Source organism: Tamandua tetradactyla, chromosome 7 (assembly GCF_023851605.1).
Source record: "Tamandua tetradactyla isolate mTamTet1 chromosome 7, mTamTet1.pri, whole genome shotgun sequence".
In the NCBI taxonomy this organism is placed as follows: Eukaryota; Metazoa; Chordata; class Mammalia; order Pilosa; family Myrmecophagidae; genus Tamandua; species Tamandua tetradactyla.
Window position 1 is genome coordinate 161,182,289 of NC_135333.1, and position 18,976 is coordinate 161,201,264.

At 37.8% G+C, this 18,976-nt stretch overlaps 1 long non-coding RNA gene across 2 annotated transcripts; it reads left to right on the forward strand.

Annotated features, from left to right (window-relative positions):
- Positions 1-1,132: 1,132 nt before the first annotated feature.
- LOC143690288 (uncharacterized) lies at positions 1,133-8,366 on the forward strand. Of its 2 annotated transcripts, none has more exons than XR_013179121.1 (3): positions 1,133-1,331; positions 2,971-3,130; positions 8,273-8,366. It is a non-coding gene; the product is annotated as an uncharacterized LOC143690288 (long non-coding RNA). The 2 variants fall into 2 exon arrangements; XR_013179120.1 differs by lacking the exon at positions 8,273-8,366 and adding an exon at positions 4,315-4,505.
- Positions 8,367-18,976: the final 10,610 nt, after the last annotated feature.

Consider the following 18,976-nt stretch of genomic DNA (forward strand, 5'->3'; position numbering starts at 1 on the left):
ATGTTGAATTCTTCAAGGGTGGTGCTTGTTCACTCATTGTAAGTTCAGATTTGGAAATTTTGTCTTTATAGCTAAGTTTGTTTTATTGCAGTTTGTCCCTATAATTTTATTAAATGATTGAAAGTAGAAAAATGAAAGTGATAATATTATGGATTATAAACATCATAAATCTTATGTGATTGAAACAGCATAAAATCATTTTAACAAAATGGCTTTGGATAGTTATCATACTAACTAAACCAGGTCAGCTATTCACTCAACTCTTGATGAAAAGAACAGAATTAAAGAAAAGGATACAATACTGGAAGTAGATAACTAGAAAATATTCTAATAGGAGAGATTTCATTAGGTTTGTCACCATATTTATTTAAATCTCTGAAAATGGGACTTTTGTTTGATTTTCATATTGTAAATCGCTATGTTTATTTTCAGAAACCCATTACACAAAGGAAAATGTTAAGTGTAGGGGTTTAAAAGATGGGCTAAGTGATCAGACACATCTGGGTTGAAAAGCCAACTCCTTTACTTATCTAATGCAAGTTACTAATTACCTATGGGTCTAAGTTTCCTCATCTAAAAAGATGAATCATCAATTTTTTTTGGCATTGTTTATGAGGAGCAGAAAATATAACGTATGTGAAAGGATCTATCATGCTACTGGAACCATGATAGGGTTCCATGAAATGTTAATGTTATACAAGTAGCTCTTTATAATATCCGCTCAGACTGTGGTCTGACTTCTGAATACATTTCCAAGATAAACTGGAAGGTATTTACAAATGCTAGATGATCTGCTCCATCTTTTACTAAGTAAATCAGGGAACAGAGAAGAAAGCCACAGTTTGGAAAAAAAGAGATTGATGGGTGTCAATTAGCTGATGGCTGGGGGAAAGCCGCCGTACTGAGTCAAGCACACAGCATACAGTCACGAAGAAACGACTCAGGAGACAACCCTCAGGGGAGAGTGGAAGGCATCCGCTTTATTCAGGAAGTGCACAGGCTTATATAGGCTGGGAGCATGAAGGGACACGTGTCGGGCTGGGATTGGTCACTGTTGTTGCTAGGGTGCAGGGCAGATTTAAGGTTAGCGCTTTTGGCGCAAACCACCGTCATTTCCGGGAAGAAAGCCATCGCGGGTTAGGCCATTTTGTGTTGCCCTGCATCAACCACGGCAGCCATGTTGGCAGGAAATTATGACATCTCCATCACATGGTCTCTTAACCATTGTGCCAACACCTGAGAAAGCCCACAGGGGCCCAGAGGCTGGCCCCTCTTGCAGCCGGCTCATCAGAAGGAGAGGATGAAGCATTCCAGAACATATCTACCAGCAGGTGCTGACTAGCCCAGTGGTTAAGACCACAAGCATCAGAACTGGGTGAAACTGGTTCAAACCCTGACTTTTCAACTTAATTTTCTATGAAAATTGTGTAATCTCTCTAGACATTGTCTGTGAAATGAATTGAGATCCCCATCATATAGGGTTGTTGGGGTTATTATAAGAAGAATATAAATAATAAAGGAGATGAGGTAGTTACAAGTATAAGCTGGCATATGGTATGTTTTCAGTAACCCATGGCATCTTTTTTCTGGTTAATACAAAGAAGTTTGGTCAAGAGAGGATGAGACCAGAAAATTTGTTGGTGGCTCTGCCCTGGCTGGCTCCTGACCCAACTCAAATTATGTTTCTTCTAAGCAGAGTTTTTTTTTTTCTCTTAAAATAAACACCCCATTTTCATACTTTGTAAAATGCACTTCCCACTCCATTCTGCTTTGTGTGCCTTTTCTCACTTGTGTGTCTGCACACTGTTATTCTTTCCTGTATGTTATTATCACAGAGAATTGCCAGGTGTAGGTCAGTAGATGCCAAAGAAACAACAAAAGAAAGGAAAAGCTTTCTGTACTTATGCCCTTGTAAACACAAAAATTAATCACACTTTTTTTTGAGGAAAGAGGCCAAGTATGTCAGCCCTACACTTGCACTTGTTCCCTGCAAATTATTAGTTGAAATAGGAATGTTGACTAATATACTTGAACAGAAATGTATTAAGTGTAGCTTTCAAGGGAGGCATACTCTCTTTATATCTGTATCATTAGACTCATAAATACAAATACATGCACACTCTCACAGTTCATATTAATGCTGCAGAATATCCTAGATGTGGCATATTTTTATACAAATGAAACTGCAGACTTCACTTGCATGCTGATCCTCAAAAAAAGAATTTTGTAATGATTTATTCTCTATTCATTTTCAGAAATACTTGCAAAGGGCAAAAAAAAATTTTTATTTTATACTTTACCCAAGTTTTTATGATTTTCTATGAATGTGGTCATTGCTCCTAGATTAGCAGTCCAGATAAAAATTCATGATTATTCCTAGTAACTATTTAGCTTTAAATAATAGCTACTACTATGTCAACAACAGTCTTTTAGAAAATCTTATAAGATTATGAAATCTGGGGTAGGTACTCTCAAAGAGTAATTGAATTATAAATGTATTAACTATATTTGTATAGTTAAAAAATACCCTAGACTAGGAGTCTAAGATGTGGTTCTGATTCCTGATCCACCACCAACTATTATATAGTTATATACATATATAATAGTAATATAGATAGATAATTTAATTCTCATAACAGCACTCTTCTGAGAGAGGAACTATTGCTTTGCCCATACTATAGATGAGGAAACTGAGGCTCTTAGAGGTTAACTAATCTGACAAGATCACAAGGTGGTAGGTGCTAGAAACAGGCTTTAAATCCAGGCATTCCAGCAGGGGAGCCCATACACTCATTTCTACCATCTTCCAGGTTAGGACTTGAAGGACTACTGAAATTGGATATCCCACTCTGACTCATTTTACAGGAATTGAGGCTAAGGCTCAGTGAATGTAAATGTCACACTCTGAAATAACTGGACACATATGAGGCATCTCTTGTATAACCAATGTCATTGTTTTCTTCTCTGAAGGGAGACACTGGCTAGGAGAATATTACTGCATATTCTGTGAGTGAGATGTGAGTCAGATGGGAAGATTAAAAGTCTCAAAATGGAGATGCTATGAAGATAAATTGTAGGGCCAGTGTGAGAAAGAACCAGAGGATACAGAAAAGAGCCAGAAAGGATGCAGGTAAGAAAAGGACAGAGGACTTCTGAGGGGTGAGACTATCTCTCAGTATGCTTTTTTCCCTGCCTCATTCTACAAGGAGTAGCAGGAAGCAAGGCAGTTCAGCATGCATGCGGGTGTCAGGCAGGTTTCTGTGGGATTCTAGGTTTATATGAGATCACGAGGTAAGACATAAAATCAACCTAGAGACCCTCCACCCCATGCTTTGATTCCTAAGGGGGCACTTTTTGTCTTCTTTCTGGATATGCTGTTTTGAGCCTTTTAAATACTTATCTGCCACCACAGATGCAATGAGAAATATTGAAAAAATTAATGAGACAATGCTTTTAAGATTTTTCTGACAACTTTTGAAAAACATCTTCCTCGAGATGCTTATCTGTGATGAACTACTGAACTCTCAGAGACTCTGAACTCATTGAACCTTGAATGTCGTGAACAACAGTTAGAGTGAACAAACAGATGATGACTTCAAAGGAAATCATATCCTGGCAATAAGTATTAGCCTTCAACCCAAATAATTTACTTTGTATGTTGGCCAATTCATTTTGGATATTTCTGAATCCACACCTAACTCAATAAAATAACACTCCCAAAGAACTAGAGAAATATATGTTTATCTCATTTCAAAAATTCCTAGGATGTATACCTTCACTAATATAATATGTTAACTAACAGAGAAAAAGCATGAGCAGTGGTCTAATCATTTATAATAAAAAGCCCAACTTTTCAATTTTATTACCAATAATGTAAGGAAGGATCAATTCTTTTGTAGTTGGGTTATTTATTCATTTGGTTTTTTAAAATAATGCCTTTCTCTTTGCTACCCCTAGGCACAAATACAAAAAAGAAAAGGAAAAATATGTTCATTAAGATGTAAAGTAGTCAATACTGTTACAATTTTACAGCTTAAAATAGTACATGAAAATAGCTAATTAAAAGATTATCCTGTTAAAAGTTCTCTTCTTTTAGAGAATTCTAATTTTAAGAAGGTATTTAGTATTGAGCCCTGATGACCAGAAACTGGATTTAAGTCAAACTGACCCAGGGCTATAATTTAACTTCTTCTGACAGAGGAAAATAAGAGCATGGTAATCATTAGAACTATTTCTCCAAGAACAGCAGAGCTGTATTTATTACCAGCCTAATGGAAAGGCATTCAATGAGCTGTGTTGTTTATTTCTTTGCAGGCTTGACTCCCTGGGGAAGGAGTTCAACTTGATCACATCTGTACCTCCCTTAAACAAAGTGACAGAAGTCCTTAGATGCAGAAAACTAATGAGACTAGCTATCATTTATTAAGCACCTACTGTGGGCTTGTCACAACACACATTTTCTCATTTCATCCTCATAACAATGTTTTAAGAGAGCATTATCATCTTCATTGGACAGAGAGCGAGGCCTCAAGAGTTTCTATAACTCGCATTAGGGTCGTATCTATCCCGTAACTATTATTATAATCATTCCTACGGTCATCATCATCATTATTATTTTTACAATGAAATCGCTTGATCCTGAAAACGTTGCAGCAGGAAAGCTAGACGGTCAGGATTTTGCAAAATGGAACAGCACATTCACTGAAATGTTAGCACCCATCTGTGAGTTTTGCAGAAGGCAAAAAAATGTTTCTGGTAGATCAAGCAGGAGTCCCGGCTTTTTTAACCTCTGGAAAATATACCTTGGTATGTTTTCTGAGGTCACTAAATCACAAAACTGCTTTAGAGAAAATCTCTCAGCAATGATAATGATAAATGATTGCCCTTGAATATGAATCTCTGCCACCATAAATGAGCATTGCTCATGGAGTCTAAAAGGGGACTCTCCTAATCGAGCATGTTCTTCAGTCAGAGCTGAGTGAATGACCAGGCATGGAGGGGACTGGCTCTCCACGGAAAGCCAGCTGTATAGATTACCATGGAACGGTGGCATCTGTGCCCGGGACATAATTTGGCTGCTTAGAGTCTTCATACCTCAAACCTCCACCTCTTTCCCTGGAGATCTATAAAGGGATGGGCTATGCCCCATCTTTGAAAGTACTAAAAGAAAAATTAACCTAATTTGAATATAAAAAAAAAAAAAATGGAAGGGGCAGGCCACGGTGGCTCAGCAGGCAGAATTCTTGACTGCCATGCTAGAGACCCAGGTTCGATTCCCAGTGCCTGCCCAGGCAAAAAAAAAAAAAAAAAAAAGGCGGAAAGAAAACGATTCTCAGTGAACCACATACCATTTTAAAATAATGTCTTTGACCAGTTTGACATGAAAGGCATGACATGTCACATGTACTTCTCTTCTAATGACGAGTACGACACCATTTACTACATATCTGAGCCTTGCATTTTATCCTTTCTTATCTTTTATCTCCATTGTGCCAAACCTCTCACTGCACAGTGTTAGTCTCACTAAAGTCTCTGGGTGTTTATCATTGCTTCTTCCCCTTTAAATAAAGCCATATGAAAGGAAAACATGTTTTCAAAAAACTGAGCTCATTGTTATTCACACACATGCACATACACACAGATACGCATACACAAAGTAAATGAAAAAGAGTTTAATCAAAGCCATGCTGAGCTGCTGCTAAGTGTTAGGTTGGCTGACAAGAGACTATTTTTAATTTTATCTAATGCTTTTTATCAAAGGTAAAAAAAAGCAATTCATTTCTAACTCTTAAAGAGCAATTATACTTCTTTTTTGGAAAAGTATCACTTAAATACACAAATATGTTGAAAAAAGAGAAAACAATAGAAACATTAAAGTCCTGTTTCTGGAATCTATTTAAATCCTAGTTTTTAAGTGTTTTCTACCTAATATCTTATACTTGAAGATATGTTCTAATGTTCTAATTTCAATTTCTAAAAAAAAAAATACAATATTTAAATCTTAGCCATAGTGGAGAAATTATTCAGAAATATACTGTCTTAGAAGGGCCAGATAAATTACACCCTTTCTTGACAAATAGTTCATACAGCTCGGGAATATTTGCAGGGAGGTAATTTTAATTGTCTGATAGGTCTCTTTAAATTCTGAGATTTCCATGCTATTTTCATTCTAATCAAAACAAAATTTACCCTGACATAGTACAGATCTCAGACACCAGTCCATTGTTCCATAAAACAGACGTTTTGGAACTCTCTTAATGACAGACAGACTTCCTTCATGAAAAGTTTCTAGAATGAGGGCTTTGGTCAAACTGGTCATTCCTGTATTAAAACCTTTCACTCAGGCTAGTTTTTGCATTTTCCTACTTATCTCATCTAACAATCTCCTCTTGATAAAAGGTCAAATTTCTTTTAATTTAATTGTGTATCCTGTTTTGTTTCTTGCTCCTCTTTTTGTTTTTTTCAGATCACATTGCTAACATTTGGACTGCTAGCAGTCCAGGTTGAATGTGAATATAAGGTTTAACCATTTTTTGAGCTGTCCTCTCAGATAAGAGGCAAATGGAGGGGATACCCCATTGAGATTCAATATAAAGCAATGAAGTTTGAATAACTGTTTCCAGAGATGCTAGACTAGCAAGAAACCTGAATGGGTGAGCTGCCCCAGACTGACTTCTAGAAGGTCTGCCGGAGGCATGCTTCACTTTAAAGGGATACATTTTTACAGTGTGCCCTTAAGAGACACACAGACAGTCCTTCCAGGGCTCCTGTACTTCCACTCTGACCTCGAACACCTGTGAGCCAATGCCTTCTAGACTTCTTGACCTGGATTAGTGATGAGGTTGTTGAGAGTGTGGATGTTTTTGAAATCACCTAATATCGCTGATGTTTGCTCAGCCTGACCCATCCTGTCCCTGGGTGTGAGGTATTTCCAGAGACACAGTGACTCATTCAAAGCAGTAAAGTGCCATTTAGGAGATGGCAGCAGTCATCTACTAAAAGTCACCTGACTCTGGCTAGCCAAGTAAACATCCCCAGTTCCCACCTTTGATTTAATTGATTGGAGGAGGGGCAACACAAGGTCTTTAAAATTAAAAAAAATGTTCTATTCAGGCTTGTTTGAGTTGGACTTCAACATTTTCCAAAGATAATTATTACCTAACCTTAACTGCCACTGCCCCAATGGGCTCAATCAATCATTCCCTGATTTTGCACAATTTCAAGGGCTGTGCTGTGGGAGATAAGTATATACACAGAGGGTACTAGCTTTGCCAAAGGAAAGTTGCTACTTTTAACTTGTCTCTGATCATGAAAAGGTAATCATTAAAACCTACTTGTATGGGACTGGCGTCCTTGAAGCTTTGCCTTTTATTAGTCTCGTGACTGAGCTGTAGGTTTGCATGATGGCTTCTAGGGTTCTCTCTAGCAATTTTCTACAATATGTATGCTATCATATTTGCATATTGGCTGAGATGCAGGAAACGAATTGCAAATAAGACATGGTGCCTGTTTCTCAAGAAGGTGACAACTTAATGGGACAATATAACTCCGTGAAACAGCTATTATCAGAGTGTCCCTGGAACACAGATTGCATCTCATGTAATTTTAGGGAATTACAGGCAGATCACTCTGGAGGAATGATTCCTCCTAGTAAAATAATGCCTAACATAACTTTTACCATATACGTCTGACCATATGAGAAAGAATGTTTACATCTTTCAGGTTAATAACTCAGATACTTGCTTCAGGCTTCAGATAGAATTTATATTCAGGTATGCAGTCCTTGGCAGCAGCTTTTCCCATTAGAACCAAACTTAATCATAAGGAAAGAAAAATTTCCCTTAAACAAAAAAAAATTTAATTTCTTGAATTTCTAGTAAATATGTATGAAATATACATATAAAAAATATAGGAATAAGAGTTAAAAAATGGGAATTCTGGCTTTTGATCTGCCCTGAAGGAGAATCTTAGACTAGTCCCTGGATTTCAGGATTCAAGGGGAAAGCTCAAGGATTTTAAAATCAGAAATACTGAAATCTAAATCTCCTCTTTGCCCTAAGGCAGCTGGGAAAACTTAGAGAAGTTCAAAATGCATTTTCGTTTCCTAATTTCTACCATGGAGATAACAGGACCTATCTAAAAAAGCTGTTTTGAGGATGAAATGAAATAGAACATAAAGCTCTTTATACATCCAGTACTCTAAAGAAAATCAAGATAAAATTATTTTTGTATCTTTTTGATACATACTAGGCCTAATTGCTTCTGTTCCTAGGTGTTCCAGTTTCATTCTTCTCAACTCCAGCCACTGTAGCCTACAAAGGCTCTGACTATTCTCTCACTGGAAGCAAGCAGCAATCATAAGGTGCTAAAGATTTAGCAGTATTTAATAAAGGTTTTCCTCCTAGATGAATTGAAGAACATTTTTGAAGATTTTTTTTTCACAATAAATATCGGCAGCATTCCAAAGCAGTTTGTTATAGAAACAGAAGTGTACCTGTAGATTCTCAAATCATGAGGAGCCCTAGTGATCAATTCCTCAATATGCAAGGAGAGTATATACTAAATGTGTCATCTGTTTGCAACCCTTTTTATTGAAAAGTGGAATTGATGGGAAGGTGACTGGATGTGACCCAGTGAGTGACCAGAATGGAATTATATTTAAATGTCTCTTGAGTATCTATGAGCAAGTCTCTCTGTTGGATGCTGCGAAAGACACAAAGATGAATAAGACAAGAATTCCATGCTCAAGGAGCAGTAGGCCTGATCAAACTAGCAGTTGTAAAGGGTACAAAGTATATACACCACAAATGTTCTTTATACAAATTATTGCCAGTGTTCTGATAGAAATATAAACAATACATTAAAAGAGCATAAGAAAAATGGGTCATTCTCACTGGGCGATCAAGGACGAGTTGGTGTTTGAACCAGCCCTAGCAGAATTAGTAAAATTTTAACAAGGGAAGACAGAATAAAGAAAGAGTGGCATGCAAAGGCAAGACTATGTGCCTGCCTAAGCCCTTTGAATGGTAGCCTAGTGCTGCTGCCTTTCTTTACAAACTGTGTGTTTCCTTCATCAAAAAAAAAAAATCTAACCTCATCTCTAACTGCTAAAACTGAAGATGATTTGTCTGCTAATTTGGGCAAATGATTAAGCCTCTGTGTGCTCTAGTTTTCTCATAACCCACGTCATGTAAGGATGTCTGAGCATTAAATGAAATTATATGCTTATGACACCGCCTGGCACCGTGATATGGAATTCCAGCAACAGCAGCTGTAGCGTTGTCTGAAACATTAGCTTTGCTTTCAGAAAAAACCCGTGAGACTGTCTGAATATAATCAAAGCCACTAATTTTTCTTTCAATACAGCTTAGCTATACTTGCATTGTATCTTTTAACCCTTATAGATTTCCTCTTAAGAGGAAGCATAATGTTCGGTTTTGTGCTCTCGGAGTCTTAAATGCATGTTACAACACAGATCAACTGACACATATCCTAAAGACTGAAGCACATCTTCATGATTCATGTAATATGACAATGGTTTCGTCCGATATTAACTCACACTGGAATATTCTTTTGTGATGGTACAGTTCACAGAATTTATACCTGTAAATGGTTTGAGTTACAAATATTAATGGCATATGCCATGGAATGGCATAATATTTTAAAAATTTATTTATAGACAAAATATAAATAATCTGAACTCCAGATTTGGCTAGAATATTAAAGTATGATACATATAAGCTCAAAATGGCAGAAACCCAATTGTCAAGGTCTTTACCAATTTATCATTTAAAAGTAAACAGCACTTTCATTACTAAATATTTACCAACATAATGAGCCATATAGCAAGTGTTTCATATGCAGTGGAAGTAAACTAAGACAGAAACGAAATAAACCAGTCTAGAAATAGGACAATATAAATCAAACATAGTTGATAAGAAAGTCAGATTTAAAAAAAAAACAAAAACTAATAGGGGACGACAAAAATTTCCTTCCTCATTAAAAGTATTCTTTGAGTTGAATGAAAAAAACTGCAAATTCATTCATGTTCTCAGAATGTGAAAAATAAGAAGGGGTGTACAATCCCCTACCCTTTGGAATAATTTGCTGAAATTTGGGGATGACTTGATAGACATATGCACAGCAGCAGGATTTTTTTAAAAAAGCAATAGTTAAGTATCTGAAAACACCAATGTCCCAATAAGTGAGAATAATGATGATGATGAGGGTAAGGCATCTGGACTAAATGAGATTTTCTCCATTTGCTCAATCCTTAACTTCCCCAAAATAGAGATGCTGCTTGCCCTGGAGCCTTTGGCCAAAGGACAGGAGATTGCAAAACAAGATCCTGGTGAGTCATGAGAAATGAATGAAGAAGTTTATCATGCCTTGCCTGGATTATCCTTTTATTATGAAAGCAGAAAGAAAGGTTCTTAAAATTGAGAGTGCTTTTGGCAGAAAATAAAATTATGTATGTTAAGATTTGGTTTTCAAAACAAGATTGATTTGTATAACTACAATGTCCACCAACGCACACAAATACACACACACATATTCCTGCGGGTTTTTTTTTCTTTTTTTTTTTTTCACATGGGCAGGCACCGGGAATTGAACCTGGGTCCTCTGGCATGGCAGGCAAGTGTTCTTGCCACTGAGCCACCATGGCCTGCTGTTCCTGTGGTTTAATATGAAAGTAAACTTTCTTTCCTTACCATACTTACTTGTGTAGTTTCTTCTTTTATCAGAATTATTTTGCAATAAAAGATGGGGAAGGAGTGTTCCTTACCCCCTGTTGCCACTGCTTAGAATGAATTTCTCTGGAAGGGTTACAGAATGATGACAATAACACTAATTAAAATTTCAAGAGCAACTATTATCTATACAGCATCTTGCAAGGTGATCCCTTCCATACCATCGCATTTAATCCCAGAATCACTGTGAAATAGCTTGGGTAGATGTGTCATTCTTAATTTACAGGTGAGGAACCAGAAGTTTGGAGAGATTAAATATCATACCTGAGGTCACGTGAGCTACACCTGGCCCCTGAACTCAAACACTGCCCTGGATGGGGTGGGGGGAGAGGGGAAGTTGGGGGGGGGGGCATCCTCCCCTAAGCCTCCCATTAGCTTCCACATAAAGTTTACATTCCCTCTGCTCATAGATATAACACTACTTATCTGGAATACATGATTTATAGGAAGGAAATCCCTTTACATTTTCAGCAAATGAGCTATTTTTCTGGTTCACAAAGCTTATCAAGCTTTCAGAATATCTAAAGGATTGTTGTCAAGGTTGTTCTCAAGTGAAAAGTTTATAGAGATGTATTCTAACAGAATGAAATTAACATTGAATCTTGTTTCTGTTATCATACAAACATCAAATGTGTATTTGCATGTAAGCCCCCAGATTGAAAGGGACCAAGGAAGGTGTTCTAATCTGCTTTGTCCAATATAGTAACTGCTAGCCACATGCGCCTACATTTACATTTAATTTTTTAATTAGCATTAAAGAATTAAATGAGAGTTAAAAATGACAGTTCTTTGGCAATACCAGCCACATATAGTCACATATGGCCAGTAACTACCAACTGTATTGGACAGAACAGATAGAGAACATGTCCATCATCGCAGGAAACTTCTATTGGACAGTGCTGGTGTAAATCTTGGCGATCATCAACCTCAGTCTGCCTTTTTCTCAAGAAACTCCATGAATCTGTCCTCCAGGGTGAGTGGCATCAGATACATATATATATATACGTATATATATATATAGAGAGAGAGAGAAAAAAACCATGATTCTCCCAGACAGTCCTAGGAAAACCAGCAAGTTACCAATAAGCAGGGGCTATGTGTATTTCATTTCTTAATGTGAGCAGAGATACAAGTCCCTGAGCTAACATCAGTCAACCCTTAAGAAAATTTCAGTGATCCATTGTTATATTAACAGTTCCCTATGATAGAAGACTAAACAGAACATCTCCAGTTTTTGGGATTATGAGTGCAAGGAGGTTAAATGAGAGGAATTAGCATTTGGAGATGCTGTAGTTAGGGGCTGTATAAGAAGTGACACTTCCCATGACAGAGGCCTGTGCAAGAAGCTGGCAGGGTCTAAGTAGCACCAGCAGATGCATTGCATCAGCATCACCTGGTAAATTGATGGGGGGAAGATGAAAAAAACAGGAGAAAAGATTGCTTAATGGTCTACCCCTGATTGTAAGATATTACTGAGTTAGAAAAGTAGGTTCAACTGAAGAGACATCAATGGACAGTGGTTTAGGGAGTGGGGGAAGCACTCAGGTCAGAATCCTCATTGGCCACTCACTACTCCCTTAGCTTTGGTCACATCTATTCTCTATGCACCTTGGTTCTAATTCTTATTATTTCTTCAGGTATTTATTTTGGCTAACAACATGTCAAACATGATGCTTATCCAGGGTATCAAAGATGATTAAACAGAACAACTCACACAAAGAGCTAATTACAATGTAATATCTTGAATGCAGTGATAGACATATCTAAAGGGACAGCATATATGCCTGGGAAGGCTTCCTAAGTCTTTAATGAATTTCTGATGGGGAAGTGATTTCCTGGGCTAAATCTTTAAGGATGATTAGCTGCTGAGGAAGGTGCTGGACAAATCAGGGACATGCCTACTGGTCATCTCCCAGCCCTCATCTACCCCCACTTTCTTTTCTCTTGTGTGCAGATGTTTAAGTATGTTTCCATTCCACAGCCCAGGGAAGATATTAGATCTTATGAAAAGGCCTGACCATACCTTAAATCTGCAAACTAGGAACAAACTTCCTGGCAACTTATCAGGACAAGAACTCTCATTGACAAGGCCCACTCCCCCTCGCAGTATATAAATATCCAAACTCAAATAGCACAAGCTCCTATAAGTGGAGCTGCCAACCACCAACCCTGATCTGAGCAGTTGGCCTTCCTGGAAGAGCAGCCATTATGGGATCTCTTCCCCTGCTCTTTTGGATCCCATGTGCTGTGTAAGTAATAAAGCAGTCATTTGCTGAAAATTTCTGTTGTGCCTGAGCCTGTGTTCCTATGATGCATTACAGAACAAATCATTCCACAGAATGGACAGGTAGTTTATGGAGAAAAGAGAGCATGGATAAAAGAATGGAGAAGTTTGTGAGTGTAGGGGGGAATGGCGGTGAATTATAAAGACTTTGTAGTTGCTGGAGCACTGGGTTTGAGGGAGGCAATGACCAGAAATGAGGCCAAAACATTAAGTTATAGTGGACCTTGTGTACTGAGCTAAGGAGCGAAAACTTTCTCTTATCAGCAATGGGGATTCACTGAAGGTTTCTGAGCAGCAGATTGCCAGAGGAATAACATGCCTCTGATTCTAAAGGGGACAGAGTCACTCCTCTGGTTTTAAAGGTTGTGAACTAGGACAAGTTATCCAGATGAAAGATGGTAAGAGTCTCAGCTAGGGACGTGGTAATGGGAATAAAATGGAGGAAATAAATCAATTCACACACGGGTGCACATGAACACACACACACACACCAAGACTTGGTAACTGAAGTGGGAGGTAAGAGAGATGGAGCAATCAAGGATGACGGTCAGGCTGGATGACTGTGTGGATAGTGATACCATCAGTTGAGACAGAGATCACAGTTTGATTGTGAGTTCTGCAGGTAATAATTAAAAAAATTGAAACGCCAGACAAATGCTGTAAATCTTCAGAAATAGTAACCATGATCTTTAGGACTTTAGACATCACATTTTTTTAAGGTCAAGGGTAGCACTCCATTACCTACTTCATATCCAAATTCACCCCAAAGGTAGCTGATATCTGAAATTCCTTTATCCTGAACACAATTTGAGTAGAAGGCTTAAAATTATTCCTGAGAATCTAACATACTTGTGTGGATAAGTTATAGTCAGTGAAAATGCCTATATCAGATCCTTTCCCATGATGAAAGGAAAATACTTATTTATAAAACAGGAAAACGTTCTATACCTGAACAGGTGAAGATTTTAAAAAGGTAGAGAGAAATTATTGAGTGAAAATAAAAGGGAAAAAGGAGAAGCTGAAGATACCAAGTAAACCTCCCTACCCCAAAATATATTTCTTTCTTCATGTGCTTTTCTGTCTTCAGTTTATTTTTATCTACACAAGACAATTTAGCAGCCATGCTCATAGAACCTTCCTCTATTTTCTGAACAAGTAATTTGCACCAGTGAATTCTTGTTAGTAGACATACTAACTCTTTCAGGGTCCCAGCAGGAATCTCAGCAGCATCCAGCTCTCTCCAACATTGTGCTTCTCGCTGGTCTATTAGATCGTCTTCTGTCAGCACCTGAACACTTCTCCTACTGCTGCTAAAATTAAGGCAGAATGATATTTGGTCTCCTTGAGATATGGCCAGTCCAAAGTACTCAAGAGAAAGTTTTCCTAGACTTATTGACTGATAACCAGAAATTCCATATTCATCACTCGTCTCCCTCTGATTCCAGTGTCCCATGAGGCTCCATTTCTTCATGTCTAGACAACTCTTATTTGGAATCTGAGTGACCCTGATGATATTCAGAGAACAGCAATTCACTGTCTAGCTCCAAGAGAAGCTACCATGTAACATGAACCCATTCTCCTGAAGAACTGTTCTTTCTAGAAGTGCTACCCCAGGTGTAGTGCTCTCATGAAGTATTGCCCCCCACCCCCCTTGCGATCTCCATTTGTTTTTTTAATTAACAAAAATACCGACAAATACTGGGAAATGTTCATTTCCCTTTGACACTATTTACTATCAGCTATTTTTGACATAACACTTGATATAAGGCTCCTTGAGACTGCTAGCTACTAGGATGTTTGCAGATTAAAAGGAAAGTAAGCACTTATTTTCCAGGGGTTGGTGATAGCTAGGGAGTTGTAAAGAAAGAAAGAAGAAGCTATATATTTGGCATGCCAACCCTTTTTCACTCTCACCACCACCACCACCACCAAACACCTTTACCACTCTCTGCCCAGAAGCAGTAGGAACAGATCAGTGCCATGGTCACATTTTTTTCAGGAGATATTGATCAGTGACAGATAGCAACAAACTTCAGCCTATGGGCCAAATCCTTCCAGCCACCTGCTTTTGTAAATGAAGTTCTGTTGGAACGCTACCATTCCTATTTATTTCCGTGTTGTCTGTGGCTGCTATTATGCTAACAGAGTTGAGCAATTGCTACAGATACCACATTGTCCACATAGCCTAACAGATTTATTACCTGGCCTTTTACAGAAAAATCTTTGGCTTGACCAAAGGTAAAGTAGATAGACATAGGAGCCAGTTTGCACAATATTGAGCATGTTTTGATTCGTTTAACAAATGGTTGTGGATCACTTACAGGGTACTAGGCTCTGAGGATACAGCAGGGAACAAAACTAACATAATCCCTTGCCGTTAAAAGCTCCTGTTTATTTCTGGTTTCATTGCAATGGTCCCTATTTAACAATTTCTTCTATGTTTATTAAAAGGCACAGATAAGTAGCACAAACAGTAATGGGCATAGGATAGGATAGCAGCTAGGTTTGCCAGATAAAATAAAGGAACCATAGTTAAACTCAGCAAATATGTACTAAATTGAAATAGCAAATGTGAATATAACTAAACACTGTAAAATAATCATTTCCTTTTATGGTGCATCAAAGGAAAATGCCCAATAGACTTGGAGTGTTTTTGTCCTAGTGTCAAAACAACAAAAGATAGTGATGATATAGGCAATATATGTTAAGCATTAAGATAAGGCCAGGCCTGCTATGCAAGTGTCAGGCTACTTACAAATGATGCCAATAAACATTAAAACCTCCTTTTTAATAAAAAGAAAGAGGAAAGCTCTTTCTTCCTCTTCTTTCTGGGGAAGAAAGTAGAAGGGAGAAAAGGAGAATCTGAACCTTGGGCAGATTGGGGAAAAAACAAGTTGAATAATTCATAAATACTGAGAAATGTGATGAGAGCTCCTGAGTATAAGTATATATAGCATGCTGAAAGCCCCTGGTTTAGCAAATCTGGGTTCTTTACCTTGTGATAACAAGAAAAGAGAATGGGAGGGAGAAATTCTGGTACAGAGGGTTTCCACGGGTAGAATGAAAATCCTCCTAGCAGCATCACAGTGGATCTCAGAGACAATCTGACAGAGAGACATGCAAGAGGCACAGTGTTTGCTGTCTAAAAGAGATGAAAATGTTAATCCTACTCATCAAACTCTGTATTTGCTTTTATGACAGCAGTAGATATTTAATGCACACATGGGCACACTGGGAAAGACTTTGTTGTAAGGGTATTAAAACTCAAGCCTGTACTGTATTAGCTAAATTTTAAGCAATATGTAAATTTAAGACATCAATGAGAAGTGATTGTTTTCAGGTAACCCCAGTAGGGCCTTCATCAGATCTTCAATTTGTCATAGTAGCAGATTGTGGACTTTTCCACCCAATTATTTCACAAGAAGGACTTTCTACTTTGACACACATACTCCCATTCATTGGTCCAGTGCCCAGGAAGAACCAGAGATCCTGAACTTGTCCGGCAAATGGTTTCATAATTCATCATGCATGCTACTCTAACTGGAGCTAAGAGCACGGGTCTGATCCAAGTGCATGCTCTGGGACATTCACAGTTGACTAAAGGGACCAGATTTTTAATAAACTATTGCAGGACAGAGGGGAAAAGCCTGATTGCACAAGCTCTTGGCTGAAGTGGAGAAGGAAAGAAGAGAAAGCAAGTGAGACTAAGGAATGAGGCTGTGGACAATAGAGGACACTTCTCTTTTGGGCGTTCCACAGGTAAATGTATGACTACATGGGCTGAGAAAGCTTGACCCCCCTGCTGTAAGGAGGTTTGTGCCAGAGAGTGATGAGAGACTTGGAAGGAAAGAGGTGGAGGACAGGAAAAAAGGTAAAGGAGAGCCTGGTGAGAGAGCAAATGTTGCCAGCCCAGTTCATTCTAGAAAACATGGGACCAGCCAGCCAGCACAGGAAGTTCATGTCGAGGGCCATGCCCAGTACAGGGCATACTTTCAACTTGGCTTTGACAAGTCTGGGGGAGGGACAAGGAAGAAGAGGGATGGTGAGGCCGTGGGATCCACACCATGCTAATGTTTTTTTTGAAAGTGCGCATTTGTCTACAGAAGTAAAATATTCTGAAAACTTTCCCATTTCCACTGTGCTCATAATGATTTCAGCAGTGAACCATCTGAATCCAAAATTAAGATTTGCTTTTGTTTAAAATGTTTCACCTTAGAAAGATAGAGCAGAATCATAAGAAAGGAATACATTTGACTATTGTTAAATCTAAGTATTCTGTCAGCCTTCTCCTGCTGAATATTCAAATTGGAGAACCAAGAGGACAAAGAGAAAAATAAATGCATTTCTGATTAGAAAATGCAAATTAATTAATGCCTGCATACTGCCTAAATTCCTCCAATATATCCTGTCGGCTGTTTAGGTTATGTTCTTTCATTACCACCCATCTAGAATTTTTTTATTGATAGGTGAATGAGAATCTCTTTACGAATGTCCTTATTTTTAAAAAATTGTGCTCATAATTTAAGAAATGAAAATTAAAGCTGCAAAATAACAATTTTCCTATCAAAATAGTGAAACATTTTGGGAAACATTGATAAATCTCCAGGTTGGGATAATTGTGACAAAACAGAAGCTCACATGCAGTTCTGATGGCCTTATACATTGATATCACAGTTTGAAAAGACAATTAGAAAATTTACACTTTAAATTCCTTTGTCCTAGGAATTTTTACATCACCTAGTATCTACTCTACAGATATTCTTGCACAATTGATCAAACATATATAAAAAGTATATTCATTATTGAATATTTCATATGGGCAAAGGACTGGAAATGATTAAAGTATCCACCATTAGAGAGCAGGCTTATTAAATTAAGGTACCATGCTTTCCATTAGCCACATTTATATGTGTTGGCATATATCATATATATTTTTCAATATAGCAACTGACAGAAATGAAGAAAGTTACAGAGTAGCATTATAATATGATGATTCAAATCTTATTACAAAAACAAATTCAATGGATAGGTTTTATGTATATTTTATGGAATTTTTTGTGCAAAGTAAGCAGCTGGAAGAATTCACACTAAAGTGTGAACAGTGGCTCCATGTGGAAAGAAGTGGGTTGAATGTGATAGAGTTTGGGAGATTTTACCTTTCACATCACACTGTACTATATTTTTTTCTGCAGTAAATGTGGTTATATTTAGCTCACTTCCTTTCTGGATAATCCTAAAATGTGCAGATTACCCAGGTAAGTATCATCATGTATGGAAAATGTAGGATTTGCCATTCATTGCTGATCCTGTCAATTTTACTCAAAGCTCCCCAAAGTCCTCTCCATTCAACCCTCCCCTCCTAGCTCCTTTCCTTCACCAAAGGCTCCACTGTTCATGCCCACACACAAACTTTGAAGGACTCTTATACAGAAAGCAGGATAAAATGTCAATCCCTACTTCCAAACTCACACTTTGGCAACATTCTGAAAATTTCTTTTCAAATAGTAAAGGTTGATAGTGTACAATTACTTAAGGGGACTTGAATCTTAAAATAGTAGAGCTAGAAGGCTGGCTTTATCTAGCCTGAGGGTTCCTAACCTTCACAGCACAGTAGAATCACCTGAGGAGCTTTGAAAACAGAACCTCCCCACCCCCACCTCGCCAACTGAAATTGAGTCAGGTTATCCAGCAAAGACTGAAAAACATGCTTAACTCTTTAACACAAAGATAAGGACACTGAATATAGGGAAGAATGAATGACTTGCCAGAAGAGTTAACTATTTGGGTTGGAAGTTTATTATTTACAAGATATTAATTGATTAGGCTGCATGCTAATGAATGACCCAATGACTCAAAGAGTGGTATTAAGCACCAATTTGTTCTTATTATTAGAAGGTTTTCCTTCCATTCCTAAACATATACTGCTGGAAAAGTAGCATTA